The sequence below is a fragment of the Octopus sinensis genome, linkage group LG10, assembly GCF_006345805.1.
Source record: "Octopus sinensis linkage group LG10, ASM634580v1, whole genome shotgun sequence".
Taxonomy (NCBI): Eukaryota; Metazoa; Mollusca; class Cephalopoda; order Octopoda; family Octopodidae; genus Octopus; species Octopus sinensis.
Window position 1 is genome coordinate 52,749,062 of NC_043006.1, and position 17,842 is coordinate 52,766,903.

Genomic DNA, 17,842 nt, shown 5'->3' on the forward strand with positions numbered 1-17,842 from the left:
TCAAGTACACATCTGTCACTCAAAAAACTGATATATCTGCAATTAAGGAAATTTTGCGTAATGTCGGGTTCCAAATGTCACACTCGCGTAACTGTAGATAACGCACAGACTGATATTTCAAAATGGCATTAAGCCACTTGTTTGCATTATATTTTGCGGAGCCTGGGGGTAGCGGAAATAGATGACAAACTAGGCAATATGTGTACACGCATGGCTGTGCGGTTAAAATCTTCGGCTCTCAACCTTTGCCACGATGTCTGTGGCCTGAAATTTGTTTATGCTTTGTTGTTGCATTTTGTCTTTCATTGTTGAATCGTAATCATTGTTTGGCAGAGAGAGAGAGAGAGAGTGAGAGAGAGTCAGAGTGTGTGTATAAGAGAGAAAGAGGGAAACAGACTAACAGACAGAAAGAAAAACCCTACATAAGAGGATCTCTCAAGGCTAATAACGCAGTATTCGGTGCTCTACCAAGACATCCTTGTTAAGTTGGATATAGAGAGTACCTTTTACGTATTAATACTACTTCCGTCGCTAATAAATAATCTTTAATGAGTCTGCTGGCTATTTGCATCTGAAAAGATGCGGAAACTCTATCGTAGCAGCGATATTTGCTGGAATGCAGTGAAGGGTGCTTCCTACTACGGAAGTGGAGTAGACCGAAATCACATGATATAGGAATTCCGCCGTCCATGACGGGCGAATTTCGTCCGCTACTACATATGTCCCAAACGCCTATATTAGACGATCTCTTAAGACTAATAACTAAGTATTCGGTGTTCTAACAAGGCATCCATGTCAAGATGGATATAAAAAGTACATTATACATACATACATACATACATACATACATACATACACGTATGTACATTCGTACGTACGTATGTATGTATGTATGTATGTATGTATGTATGTATGTATGTATTATGTCTCAGGTCACTTTCGAGTGCTACTGGTAACATGTAACCCAGTACAACCTGTTGCATGGTTGGGTCGTCGGCGACTAAACCGGCAACCCCACCAAGCTTGCTTGGTGAGGAGGGTGTTTATTGGACACCCTGCGGGATGAAAAACAAAACCCGTCAAAGGGCGAAGGAACTCTTGAGGGTCAACGGCATTCCAATAAATGTTTTAAGGCTGTATCATGCGCGGGGACATAGAAATAATCGGACTGAATATCCGATCGCGCGGTTAAACCATTGGGAGTGAAGGACTCCTAGCCTTTGTTAGGGCATCCTTCTGGGAGAAGGTACCTCAGGTAACTGGGATAACTCCGACATAAAATCTGCGGCTCAGTGGTTACCGATGATGTTGACTTGTTCTTCTTTTCGGATTATGGCTGCTGTTGCTTAGTGTGTGGGATTGACTTTGTGCACAGCCTTTCCTCGCTTCAAATAAAATCTTCTTGCACAGGCAATGCACGATAACAACATTGATTAAGCTTCGTGCAATGACCATACTCGATAACGAGGGGGCAGCCACCATGTATGTATATTGATATACATTCACAGACACGTCGGCTAAATGCGAAAGTGAATGTGTGAATTGCGATTTCAAAACACAAGTAAAAATTAGAAACATTAAAAGCTTCACATCCTCTTTGTATGGCTCTGTTTGTCCGGAGTATGCAATGGAATTTTATTTCTACTATTAATGCTTTTGAGAGTTACACAAAACATCTTTCATTTGTTAATCTACACAGAGAAATGAATATATGACTAGTTTCTTTTTCTGAACACTCATCTCATGAGATAGATATGTTTGAAACTAAACCTGCATTTCTATAAGTTGTAAATGTCTTGTTTAGGTTCTCCGAGACATGCAATTTAGAGATAAAGACTTGTGTAAGCGCGCCCTGCAACTAGCACTATCGTACCATTTCTCAATAACAGTTTTCACATCAGTTACTACCATTTACTAACTATATTCGCAGTGTTTGTCATATTATTTAAATTATGCTAAAGTAGTCTAACATTAACATAATACATGGGTGTTAAAACAATAAGGTATTAGAACATAGCCGGGTTTAATGAGGCTAGAGGTTTAGCATTTATTCTGAGTGTATTTTAATCTGGTAGTGCTTAGCGGGATGCCAACGATGTCGTAATGGTTGTGCTAGTATTTGTTCAATATTGTTATAGATGAGTTTCAGTTTTCGAGTCCGCTTCTCTACATACTAACAAATATCGCGGCAGCGCCAAAATTTACTCCGTAAGGAAGTTACATTTACATTTTCGTCTATACGTAGTCTTTGGATAAGTCTGTATGCGACCTCTGATCATGCAAAGAGTGTGTTTTGTGTTCATAATAAGAAACGCCGACAAAAACTTTCATTTTTGTATTAATGTTTATTTAAGCATGTGGAACCACTATCAGATCATAAATTCCTATCAAGTAGTTTGAGTCCCTTATCCCATGAATGCACACCACGAATAATATCTTAAAACATACAAAAGACTAGCAACATTCGTGAAGAGTAAAATACTATGGTACAGCTTCTTATAACAGAAATATACTTTTGATATTCCACTCGCCATATGAATAACTATAGCATTTTAATCACTCCATTTACTTGCTAAATGGAGAGATTCTTCGGTGACAATTCAGAATCGAATGGTTCGAATCTAAATATGAATATAATTAGAAATGCATATAATAAGAAATGTGGAGGCTCATGGCCCAGTGGTCGAGGTATCGCAGGTTCGAATCTCAGATCGGGCGATGTGTGTGTTTATGAGCGAGACGCCTAAGCTCCACGCGGCTCCAGCAGAAGGTAATGGCGAACTTCTGATGACTTTTTCCCCACAACTTTCTCTTAGTCTTTCCTCCTGCATCTAGCAGTTCACCTGAGACGGACCGGCGTCCCGTCCACGTGTGGAACCTATACGTATACGCCAATGGAACCGGAAAACCGATCCTTATGAGCAACAACATAATAAGAAATACGACTCCTGAAATTATTGCAGAATGTCGTGTTCGAAAGTTAGTGTTGTAAGACCGACATAGCAGTTAGTGGTTTGTTCTCTGTAGAACGGCTTTTCAAGAAAAAAAAAAAAAGAATCATTTCTCGAAATTGACGTATAATCACTGTGGTTAGTTGTAAGTTGTGTGAAATATTAGAATATTCATAAATGCGATGTGAATCAATTTCATGGAAAGAAATAACACAAAGAAAATCTTTTTTTTATCTAGAAATTAAATTTACTGAAGTAAAAAAAAATACAGATAATAACGGTTAAATAGCAACAGTAAAAAAATATATGGAAAAGCAATTGCAAACAAAATATCTAGAATAAAAGAAATTATAAACTTTATAACTGATTTGAAATAACATACTTTTCTAAAATTATATTCCTTCTGAAAGTATTTACAGAGAAATTATACATCTTTCGTGATCCGTGTGCAAATAATTTTTTTCTAACCTTTTTCCTTTTCCCTGGGGTTTTACTTTAAATAAGCTGATCAAAAGATAATAGTTATATCTTCTGTAAATTGTATCTGTTTACTGTCAGCCTGTTATTATCCAGGATGTGCACTTTAATGGAATGCATCCTCAATTTTTCTGTTTTATCAACTATCTATGTTACAGAGTTTTCGAAAGCAGGTAAGTTTCTTACAAACAATGCTTTTTAAAAGGAACAACTTTACGTCCTACAATTACTTTAACAAATCCATAAAATGTACCAATAATATTGTGCAGAATTTATGAAAAAATATAATTTTGAGGAAATTGATCAGATAAAAATGCGCTGTGAACAAAGAAAGACCAACTAAACAATATTTTAAAATATGATAGTCAGATCTTTTTCTTACAAGAAATCAATGTTCCACATATACGAGATGGTATCAAAAAGTTCTTGTACTAGTTATGTTTAATAAAAAAAAAATAACTTCGAAATTGTCACCCTGCGCAGCAGTACACTGGTCCCATGGTTCCTGCCGCTTTTGGAATCCGGCTTGGAAGTAATTTTTCCGTAAGCGTGTTGAGGACCTTCTGCGAATTGCTTTTGATCTCGATAACAGTGTTAAAACTACCTTTAAGCTGCATTTTTATCTTGGGGAAGAGATGAAAGTCCGTAGGCGTTAATTCTGGTGAAGAGGGCTGGTGCGGGAGCGATACCGTGTTATTTTGGGCGAGAAACTCACGAGTGGGGAGAGCTGTGACAGGGTGCATTGTTGTCATGAAGAATCCAAGTCTTCATGCTCCACAGATCCGGTTGCTTTCGCTGAATGTCCTCTGAAATGCTTCTAAATGTTGCAGTAGAACTCTCGATTGGCGGTCTGGCCCAGGGTGATAAATTTTCAATGCACAATTCCACGGATGTCATAAAAAACGATGAGCATATTCTTGATTGAGCTGCGGCACTGTTGTGTCTCTTGAAGCGCCCGTGCCACTCGAAACATTGCGTATGACCTCGTTTCCGTACGACCTCGTTTCCATAAGCTTGCCCAAGCATGCTCAGTGTCTCTGTAGCAGACTTACCAAGTTTAACGCAAAATTTCACATTGACTCTTTGTTCCAACTTCTTGTCCATGACAACAATTGCAGACTAGAGCATACACGTGATCACAAAAACACAAATTCCACAACTTGCAAAGTAAACACAGCACTGTCACTCGGCATGAAGGTTACTGCTAGTCCTCAGTGCACACGCAACCGTGTGCTGCCATATATTGGCGCGCTACAGAAGTAGTCTGAGAATTTTTTAATACTACCTCCTACTTGTGGTATAGTGATAGTAACGATATTTATAATAGAGTAAATCTATTCCTAGATTTTAAAGCTCACAAGATCCTATCAACTAGAAATTTCTACAGAAACAATGGCTCATTTTTCGAAGAAAACACAGAAAAACAGACTTTAGATTATCCCAGATATACTTTTCGTGCCTTACCTCCTACACAACAGCAGCACCAAAAATGAAAAATATGCAAATCAAGTGCTGAAATGAGAAGAACAAAATAATGAGACAGAAGCGGATTCCTTGCGTAGTATTCTCTTCCCTATGACTTACCATGCGACCCCAGAATTGTTGAACTGGCATAAATCGGCACAGCTCTAACGCTCTACATACCAAACAAAAGAGTTGTATAGGTATTTCCAGTAAATTTGAGCTTGTTGCTAGCATTGAAATAAAGTATTGCCTGATCTGGGCATGTGATTGTTACGTTACATTGAATTACGAAAGCTAGGCGTTTACAAGCCACAAGATAGCTTCAGAAACACCGGCTAAATGATACTGAAGCCCTTAAAGTGTCAAATGTAACACAATTTTATGTAATATATTGCACGTGATTAGCGCCTATCCAAAAATGTCATTCAAGTGCTACCTTCCAAAGTTGAATGATGTTACTAGAATAATTTACCGTACCACACATAAGAAAGACTACCTTGAGTAAATAGAGAAAATATTTGTTGTTCAGTATGTGCCTTTCAACACATGAATTCCCATCAATGCTTCCGACAAGCAAACATAACAGACGTGATATAGTTCTTTGGGACAGAAAAGGAACATATATATACGTGCGTGCGTGCGTGTGCGTGTTTGTGTACGTGTATGTACGTGTGTGTGTGTGTGTGTGTGTGTGTGTGTGTGTGTGGTGTGTGTGTGTGTGTGTGTGTGTGTGTGGTGTGTGTGTGTGTGTGTGTGTGTGTGTGTTTGCACACTTATATAGGTTAGCCGCTAGCAGATGTGAAATTTCTTTCAAAACCAGTGAGAAGGAGAATATTTACGGAAAACTATTTCGAAATATACAGGTTCTTTACGTTGATTATGCTAATAACTATCTAAGTAGTTACCATGGAAAACTAGATTATATTTGTATATCTAGGATACATGTTTTCCATTGTGAATAAGTGAGTATACGATGTCTGATCAATAAGTATCCGGACTGTTGCCATAGTAACGAAGCTAAAGCATGCAGTGAAGCCGCTTGGCACGGATTGACCCCTATTTCTGCTGTGCATGTGCACTAAGTTTTAACATTCTAGCTCACTTCCGTTGTTTACAGCAGTTCTTGTAATTAACGTGTATAGCGTGTGACCGTCGCATCGACAATGACAGAAATTTGAGCAGATAATCTGCATCAAATTTTTTCAAAAGCTTGGCGATACCTGCTCAGAGTCCTATGCAAAGTTGCAGAAAGTGTATGGAGAGGGGTTTGTGAGCAGTATACAAGTGTACGATAAGTTACCAAAACATGTCGATAATGACGAACGTTCTGGGAGACTCGCAACCAGCAGAACTGAGAAACATGTCGATGTGCGTGCAGCTGAGAAGGGGAAATCGTCGAATTCCCATCCGTGGGTTATTAGAGGATGTGCAGATTAGTTACAGTTCAGTTCAGTCCATTATCACTGGAGATTTGGCTATGAGACGTATGTCTGCCAAGTTTGTGTCAAAACTATTGGGTTGTCCGGAAAAGTTCGTGCCGATTTATAGTAGCTTACCTTTCGACTTATTTTAGAACATGGTTGAGTCCATAAAATAGGATTTGACTACACCTCCATTTAGAGCACAATTTAAGCTATCTTTTCGTGGAAGAAGGTTTACGTTCCTATTACCTGTGATAATTCTGTAACCCTTTAAAATGGAAGATAAGAAAGTTCATTTTCGGCACTTGATGCTTTGGAAACCAGACAAAAATTGTTGCAGCTCGGCTGGGATGTGTTACCCCACCCTCCATATACACCAGGTATTGCTCCTTTGGATTTCCACTTATTCAGGCCTCTGCAGAATAGTCTTAATGGTAAAAATTTCAATACCTTGATGAATTCTTTGCCATGAAACCACCTCAATTCTGGGAAGAGGGTATTTTCAAGTTCAGGAAAAGATGGAGACGTATTGTGCAACAAAAGGGTTCATATTTGGTTGATTAAAAATGTAATGGCAAGTATTTATTGACCTTTTTCTTTCCTTTAAAAATCGGCACGAAACTTTCCGGACAACCCAATACTTCAGCTGACCAAAAAGACACTCGAGTTTCAGTTGCACAAAATCTCATTGACTGTGTCGAGAACGATGAAAAGTTTTTGAAAAATTTGCGTAGGCCTCTGAGCAGCTATCACGAAGCATTTGGCAAAATTTGATGCAGATTCTCTGCTCAACTTTCTCCGTCATGGTCAATCCGATGAACATACGCTACACACGTCACTTCGAAGCACTACTGTAAACAGCGGAAGTGAACTAGAACGTTAAAACTTAGTGCGCATGCACAGTAGAGTTCAGGGTCAATCTGCGCCAAGTGGTTTTACTCTGTGTGCTTTAGCTTCGTTACTATGGTAACAGTCCGGATACTTATTGATCAGACCACGTGATGAGACATTGGTAATAAAGTTAAACAATTTAAAGTTGTATAACTAGGTCTGATGGTATTTTGGAAGTTATTTATATAGTTTCTTAATTAGCAGGTTAGAATGGTAACATTAACTACATTCGTTAAACATTTATAACCTATGCACATTCAAGGTGGGTTACCAATATGTGGACTTTTCAACACAACAAAAATAGAAACATGGTAAAACCTAGAATCCGCTGTAAGTGTTGGTAGCTTGTGTCAGCCACAGTAACGAAGGAGAGCTTTCCTTGAGGTGAGAACAATCTGTCACATATTTGAGAGTGAAAGGGAGAGAAAGAGACAGAGAGACATAGAAAGACAGAGACACTGAGAGAGAGAAAGAGAGAGATTGAACAGCAGCTATTCTGGTGCATCACCTTGCGGGATCAGTTGAAAAAATCGAGTTCAACGCTTATTTTAATTCTGGTACTATTTTCTATCGTTCTCTTTTACCGAACCCCTGGTTTACAGGAACATAAATAAAACAACACCGATTGTCAAAGGATGGTAGGAGTGACAAACAAACACACGCACTTACATTAAATACACACACATACACACACACACATATATATATATATATATACAGATACACATATATATGGTTAGATAGATAGATAGAGATATATATATATAAACAGACAGACAGACAGACAGACAGATAGATAGATAGATAGATAGATAGATAGATAGATAGATAGATAGATAGACTCATACATACACACATACACACATACATACATACATACAGACATACATACATACATACATACATACATACATACATACATATAAACATGTATTAAGTCATATCTTGTGTATATATGCGTAAAGTCATTAGCGTAGTCATATCAACTACACTTGGACGTGAGAAAACCTTTCACTGTGGAAATATTCTCCTCCTAGAAAACGTCTGAAAGCACATTGGGATATAAATGACGTCAGTAGCTCATAGGATGTATGCGTTTCGGCGTTATTACGCGTCATAAGCCACAAATACCAAATGTGTGTTACGCTGCTCGAAAAGGACAAATAGTTCTTAAATTAGAACAGCAAACAGTACAGTACATTTGCTGAAAGCTGCTTTAAATAACAGCAGCTTGTCAAGCTTTACGCACATCATTTAGCAGAATCATTTCCGCCTACAATCGATGTAGAAGAGATATCTCAGACAGTTTGTGGACAAAGGCGCGCTCGATCTCTTCTGTTTGCAGTTTCGTCTTTGTCAGACACATATCTAAGAGAGGCAAGATAGTAAGACATTTTCTTATCGATTCATTCAATGTCTTAGTTTCGCTAGTGCCTTATAGGCTTCCATCTTCCTTCTATTACAATCGATGTAGAAGAGATATCTCAGACAGTTTGTGGACAAAGGCGCGCTCGATCTCTTCTGTTTGTAATTTCTTTTTATCAGACGCATAACTAAGAGACACTAAGATAGTAAGACATTTTCTTATCGATTCATTCAATGTCTTAGTTTCGCTAGTGCCTTATAGGCTGCCGTCTTCCTTCTATTATTCTCGCCAAGACATTGTATAATTTTTTGTTCTAATGAAAAGCTACAAAAACAAAAGACACTGCTTAATCTGTGAGACGTCACACTAACTTGCTATCAAATATTCTAATGGAAAAACAAAATAATTGCTATTTTGCTGAAAGTGCAGAAATATATTTTCTGTGAAATGTATACGAAACTTCTGCTATAAGGCAGGATACAGATACATCTTTGTTTCTATGTATGTATATGTGCACACACAAACACACACACGCACACACACACACACACACAAACGCACACATACACTCATCTACACACACATCATGTACGTATATACATACATGTATATATATACATGTATGTGTTTGTGTCTTAGTAAACCTTGTAAATATGTGTGTGTACGTGTATATATGTATATGTATATGTATATATATATGTATATCATATATATATATATACATATATGTATGTATGTATGTATGTATGTATGTATGTATGTATATATATATATATATATACAAACATACATACATACATACATACATACATACATACATACATATATGCGAGTGTGTGTACATTATGTACATATATATATATATATATATATATATATATATATATATCTTTATGTATACATACATACACACACCTTTCGTTTTTAAGAACGGACAAAAACTCAACATTCTCAGCTGAGAATGCCATAGTAGTTACTTTTCGTTTCAAAGCACTTATCAGACTTTAAAATGAATTTCTCTTGAGTAGATTGGTACTTTGAAACGAAACTCTAAGCATTGTGTAACCTGCGAAATATTTTTAATCAGTAAAAGATTATGAAATATATACATACAAAGATACATACCTACATAGATACATACATACATATACATGTATATATATGGGGGGGGGTCTGTCCATCTGTGCGTGTGTGTGTGTGTGTGTTGTATTGTATGTGTGTGTAGCGTGTATATTTACATGACATAAAGAGATGAAAGAAAGAATAAAATATATTATTACTCTAATAACATAGACTTGTTCATTTACCGTTACCATCATTTTGATTTTGTAATAGAATTTGTGTGTAAATGTACGTGTTAATGTGTGTATGCGTATCTGTGTGTATGTGTGTGCGTGTGCGTGGGTGTGTATGTCTGTGTGTGTGTGTGTGTCTGCGTGTGTTTCCTCAGACACATACAACAAAGTGGGGATCTTCCTCCAAAGCGAAAGGAGAGCAGAGATTCCTGGCGCAGTGAGGAATCTTTGCCGCAGTGAAGATGCGAGACAAATCTTTAACAGCCGCTGGTTAAAGAAGAATGCACATTTGATTTGATTTAAGAATGTTTATTTAGTTACATCTTATCTTTTGAATACCCACATGCAACACACCCACACACACACACACACACACACACACACACACACACACACACACATATATATATATATATATGTGTGTGTGTGTTTATATGTGTATATATAATATATACATACTTCCATACATATGAAAGAGCCCTGAAACTAGGTTAGAAACTGGCTCTTTCTGTATTGGCAAGAAATCTTGAAATAAACTGAATAATGACATACATTCATATATATATATGTATGTATGTATGTATGTATGTATGTATGTATGTATGTATGTATGTATGTATGTTGTATGTATGTATGTATGTATGTATATATATATATATATATATACAAACATACATACATACATACATACATACATACATACATACATATATGCGAGTGTGTGTACATTATGTACATATATATATATATATATATATATATATATATATCTTTATGTATACATACATACACACACCTTTCGTTTTTAAGAACGGACAAAAACTCAACATTCTCAGCTGAGAATGCCATAGTAGTTACTTTTCGTTTCAAAGCACTTATCAGACTTTAAAATGAATTTCTCTTGAGTAGATTGGTACTTTGAAACGAAACTCTAAGCATTGTGTAACCTGCGAAATATTTTTAATCAGTAAAAGATTATGAAATATATACATACAAAGATACATACCTACATAGATACATACATACATATACATGTATATATATGGGGGGGGGTCTGTCCATCTGTGCGTGTGTGTGTGTGTTGTATTGTATGTGTGTGTAGCGTGTATATTTACATGACATAAAGAGATGAAAGAAAGAATAAAATATATTATTACTCTAATAACATAGACTTGTTCATTTACCGTTACCATCATTTTGATTTTGTAATAGAATTTGTGTGTAAATGTACGTGTTAATGTGTGTATGCGTATCTGTGTGTATGTGTGTGCGTGTGCGTGGGTGTGTATGTCTGTGTGTGTGTGTGTGTCTGCGTGTGTTTCCTCAGACACATACAACAAAGTGGGGATCTTCCTCCAAAGCGAAAGGAGAGCAGAGATTCCTGGCGCAGTGAGGAATCTTTGCCGCAGTGAAGATGCGAGACAAATCTTTAACAGCCGCTGGTTAAAGAAGAATGCACATTTGATTTGATTTAAGAATGTTTATTTAGTTACATCTTATCTTTTGAATACCCACATGCAACACATCCACACACACACACACACACCACACACACACACACACACACACATATATATATATATATATGTGTGTGTGTGTTTATATGTGTATATATAATATATACATACTTCCATACATATGAAAGAGCCCTGAAACTAGGTTAGAAACTGGCTCTTTCTGTATTGGCAAGAAATCTTGAAATAAACTGAATAATGACATACATCATATATATATATATATATATATATATATATATATATATATATATATATATATATATATATATATATATATATATATATATATATATATATATATATATATATATATGTATGTATGTATGATGTATGTGTATGTGTCTGCATGTTTGAGTGTGTGTGTGTACTTCTATATATTAAAGAATACAGAATATACTCTGCCTCTCATACACACCGCATGTTATTAATTAGATGGTTCGGTAGAGCTTTCAGATCTGCGCATCTAGTTTGTAGGACGAGGTTGGGGTAGTTGTGACCGTTATCGATGGGACGATGTAACTGTCATCTTGAGATCTGGAAAAACAGTTTTCTAGCATGGCCCTTGCCATATTTAAAACAAACTAAAGAACTAAAAATGCACAGAGATGATATATTTGTACATATTCTTACAAACAACGCGCAGAGATCAATAACATGCATTTTATGCATTACTCATGGTGGCAACATTTGTTAAACTACCGCATGACGCATAAAAGCAATAAATGATTGAGAGACTATTGACCGTTCGGTTTAATCTTTACCATTTGGCCGCTGTTTGTTTTAAACAGAGTTTACTCTGTTGTGTGCTTTCAAAACACGATGTCCATTTTGCTCGAAGATAGGTCGATATTTTAATGAATCGTTTTAGCTACTGACCCTTGTCTTACATTGCATCACTGTTTGTTAGAGCTTACGAGTGGAAGTGGTTTTCTAGGAGAATCTCTACCTCTACCTCCGGCTAGATATGACAGCTTGTAGGTCTCGTTAGTAACTTTTTTCAGTAACTAACCACAGCCACCGAATTCTTCCAGCTAAGTTACAGTGTTTGCATTAATGATCAGAAATTATCAATGAGCTACCACTCCTCCCTTCTTTCCATCGCCTTTTCCGTCAAATGCTACTATAGTTGTGGTTTTGCTCTTTTTGCTTTCATATTGCGATATATTGAAAATCAAATGGTTGCTCATACGCCATGAGAATTATAGCAGTCTAAAATCATGATATATACAGATTGAAAATTGACAAATTACAGTCGTAGACGAAAGTAAGGATGACGACGAAAATGGTGCTTTTCAGTAAATCAGTTAAAATATTGTTCTTGTTGCAGTTATTTAACCTTCGGCTAGCCTTGTACAGGTAAACCTGTAATCAAAAATATTCTAGCTGTGACTAATACGTATTTTTCCCGGTTATTCAACGTCTTTTTTTATATAACTTAAGGTACGATTTGAGAGAGATATGGCTGCTATTTCTAACAGGTTGGGCGTCCACGTAGAAGCTTTCTCATTGTTTCGTTTGCTTGAAGGTGAAGAGAGACAGCTGTCTCAGCATGAGCCTATAAGCGAGAGAATATAAATGCGAGAAGGAGCTTGACTTGAACAGTAAGAGTAACTTTACATCTGCAACGATTCCTTGATTGGCTTTATGTGGTTCCTTCCTGAATCGGGCCCTCTTGTTTCATTTTTTGTTTATACTTTTATTTGTCATGACCGCTATTTATTTTTTTGCTTAATCGATTACACGTAAGCCGTTTTTCTAACTTTTCCAACTTTTTCCTTGTAATGTCCTGTCATGTTGCCCCTATGGCAAATAACGAAAGCACCCTCTCCAAATTTCTCCGATCGCATTAATACCTATTTCTTTACTACCCACAAGGGGCTAAACATAGAGGGGACAAACAAGGACAGACAAACGGATTAAGTCGATTATATTGACCCCAAAGCCTAACTGGTACTTAATTCATCGACCTCGAAAGGATGAAAGGCAAAGTCGACCTCGGCGGAATTTGAACTCAGAACGTAACGGCAGACGAAATACAGTCGCTCCGAAATTTACACTGGTTTCCATAACCTTCTCTTATGAACATTGAAAGAGTGTTTAAACTCGTCAAAGTCTACACTGAGTTCCGGAAGCACGGTTATTTATCTCAGTCGTCTCGCATTTAACGTATGTCAACAAGTTTGACTGCTGAAACAGCCATTATAACCGTGGTATCGGTAATTTAAATCTGCCGTTGGCCTTGGAAATAGATTTACTCACCAAAGCGTAAAAGTTATTTTATCCAAAGATTTTTCAAAAGAAATGTAATAAGAAATGTGTAATTGCTAAAGCTCTTAATAGCAGTAATACTATGGTGAAACACAGCAGTGAATGGGGGGAAAAACAGTAAAAACAACAAGAACGGCGACGAAGGTAGCAAAGCGACCACTGCTAACAACAACAGAAGCAATACCGACAACAGCGACAGCAACGACATAAAGAAGAAAATACTGAAACGGCAGAGAGAAAACATATTATTAACCATGACAAGAGTAACAGCAAAAATTGAGAATGTCAGTGAAAAGACGAAGAAAGGAAGTAAGGCCACCAACACTATCATCATAGCCAGCACTATCAAAAGTACCACGAAAAAATACACTATCTGAGAAAAAATAGCAACAGCAATAACAAAAAGAACATTAGAACCAAGAAATGTAACTCAAAAACATCTGCACTGATATTTACCCCTGTTCAAAAGTAAACATATGAAGCATTATATAAAATCCCTGTGATGACAGCGTTTCCAGAGAACTAGGTGAATCGTTTACTGAGAAGTACAATCAATTACAGGCGGATAGACGCTTAAACATAAACGGTAAAATACCTGAGTGACATGTTGAGAACCCCTCAGCTCCTCGAAAAAGCAAAACAATATGAAACTGTGTTGATACTGCGCACACAGAATTCTTGACCGCATTCGGAGAACGGATATATTTAACTGATTGGCATAAAATCTCTCATTTGCACGCACACGTCTCTGGCCCTCAGACATGTCTCCTCTGACTGCCTTTTCCACTGCGACCAAAACGGACTCTGCTAAACCTCAGTGCTGGCTGGTCTCCTTCTACCTCCATTCAGCCACTCTCAATTCACTCGCCTCCCCTCCTCTCATCATCTGTGTTGTGTCATATTTATTTCTCTTTTAAGTATCAATCTAACCATTTTTCTAACTTTTGTCTATTTGAATATTTTTCTCTGTTGCTCATTGACACCCTTTCACGAAATTCTGTTTCTTTACTTAATGTGTTATTAGTATACTTAGATTATTTTCCCATTTTCGAGTTTGCCTGAATGCATTTTTATAAATCGAACTTCATATCAATTTCTATAGTACATCCTTATACTGTCTGTCGTAGTGTTTTTAGTTGTTTAGTATTTGCAATTTACAACTTTAAGTCTTCCATATACAAAAAAAAAAAATGTTTGATTATCCACCCCCACCCCCAATAGCCCTCCATTTGAACATGATGATTGAAGGTGTTAACACCAGCAGAAGAGGAGTTGAAAGAAGGATTCCTTTTCGAATACTTCGCTTCTAGTAGAGCTGATATTAGTTTTCATAATTCCTTCTATTCTTCTTGGTTTCTGTAGAATTGTTTATTATTTATTCATGATATCAGTTCTCCCCGACTCGTGGCTATTGTTGTTCAAAATCTAAAGGTAGGAATCATTGTTAAAAAGCTTACTGGTAGTTATTCCATGCCATGCTTATTTTTCCATTTACACCCTTCGTTTATAACTTTGTTGATGTGAAACATAATAACCTTTGCAGCAAGCTATCTGAATAGTAGTGAGCCTTTCAGTTAAATAGTCATCCTCAGAAATTGATATTTTGAATCACGTAGGCAGCAAAGACCAGGCCATTCCAATCAATATTTGCTACATCTCTAATGGCCCAGTTAAAGAACTTGGGATCTGGTATGTCTAGACCCCCCAAGTAGACATAAATTGAAAAGAAATGTGACATTGAAGGTAATATATATGAATCAGAAGTGGTCTAACATGAAACTATTCCTTAAAGGTCGAGCGTTGCTATCAAATTCCTACATTATCCCGGTAGTATATTATTACCGAAACACTATGACACGTAGTAGAGAATATCTTACTTCTTGCATAAAGTATCGGTTCTTTTTGTAGCTGAAAATCTACCAACCCTGGCTTCTGAGTGGTGCACTTAATGTTATGGTCGTTGAAGCGAAGGCATAGCTGAGGCTGTGAAATTTGCAAAGATTTTAAAATAGTAGTACAGTTTGTTAGACCAGGTTCCACACATTCATCCCACTGACTGAACTGCAATAGTGAGACAAGTAAAAACCAATGATGGTCCCATCGCATTCAAGGTGTTACCAGACGTTCACAGTCACATTATCATTTCGTCTGGGTAACATCTAGCCCTTTATTTATATAGCGGTTTAGTTGTTGTCTGGTTAAACGTTTAGCTAGATATAGTCAAAAATATTCCATTCTCGGAATTTCTTTGATTATGGGTCTCCTCCATTACACTATTGCTGTTTTACTACATACAGTGTATTACAAAGAGATTCGGCTGCTATTTGTAGCGAATTCAGTTCATAGAGCGTTGGAAGAATGTATGTCCCATAATAACCCTAGGGTTTTCTCTGGATTTCAGATAAAAGCTTAATGATATCTTTAAACGATTATGCTTCAGAGAACATTACTGAAAAATATTTTCTCTCCGACCAAAAGTTAATTAAATTCTTAGATGAAACGACCGTTATACGGTTCCCTGTGGATTAACGTTGAACGTCTGTATTTACAGCGTTTTCGTGTGTCGTAAACCCATCTGTGATGATATGTATATCAGTATATTATTATGCTTTATTTTTACATGCAAATACACATGCACACACACATATACACATATATATGTATATATGTATGTATGTTTGTATGAATGTATGTATGTATATACACACACATATATATATATCTATATATATATATATGTATATGTTGTTTACTTTGTGGTACAAAAACACGAAAGTGCTCAATACAACCTTCTGTTGAAAGTATGTAGAGCCTGATGTATATTTATTTAGTTCATAGGTACGCAACGATTGCGATTCCGGACCATGTAGCATAAAAAGCTAGTCACGACAAAATGAGTTTAGTTTAAATATACCTACTCTCTCTTCCTCGTTCTCTCTCATTCATTCTTTCCCCGCTCTGTCTAACACACACATATACACATATATGTATATGTGTGTGTTTACATATATGTCAGTGTATTTAAATATGTGCGTATACGTGTATACACTCACACACACAAACACACACACACACACACACACACACACACACACACACACACACACACACACATATATATATATATATATATATATATATATATATATACATATATGACATAAGAGGAGACCCCCCTTCGGTCATGAATGACCATGGGATTGCACGTAGAAAGTTACCCTCCGAGGTACAAGTCAGGGCATCATTGTTTGTGGAAGGCTGGCAGTCGCCCATGTATACCTGCCTCCCCTCTCCACTCCACTGATGTTATCCAAGGGAAAGGCAAATGCTGATACAGCTTGGCACCAGTGATGTCGCAACTCATTTCTCCAGCTGAGTTAACTGGAGCAACGTGAAATAAAGTGTCTTGCTCTAGAACACAAGACACAGCCGGGTCCCGGAATCGAACTCACAACCACACGATCGTAAGCTCTACGCTCAAACCAATATGTATATATATATATATATATATATATATAATATATATATATATATATATTATATATATATAATATATATATATATATATATATATATATATACACATATATACACACACATAATGTCTTTATGTGTTTGTTTTTACAGTTACATATGAATACAGTCAAGCCTTAAATTTAAGGACCACTCAAAGTTTTCAGTACAGTAACATATTTATGCTTACAAGGAAAATATTGGAGGACTCTTCGAACTTCAAGCCTTCAATCGATTGAAGGCTTCATTACGTACTCAATACTTCGAAGCAACAATCAACCTCTTCCGGGAACTTGCACCTCTCATTCACATAGCGTTTTTAACAAAATAATATAAGAATAAACGTTTCCTTCAAACTTTCATCTCATATTTAAAAAAATATTCATTCGAATAGTGAATATTTCAAAAGCAAAGCTGGCTCGGTTAACCATTTGATGATCGATAACGAGAAACTCTGAGTACTAGAACTTAGGATATTTCACTATTAATGTATTGAAGGATATTCTACATAGGCGCAGGAGTGGCTGAGTGGTAAGCAGCTTGCTTACCAACCACATGGTTCTGCGTTCAGTCCCACTGCGTGGCACCTTGGGCAAGTGTTTTTTTACTATAGCCTTGAGCCGACCAAAGCATATACATACATACATATGTATGTATATATATATATAATAAATATTAG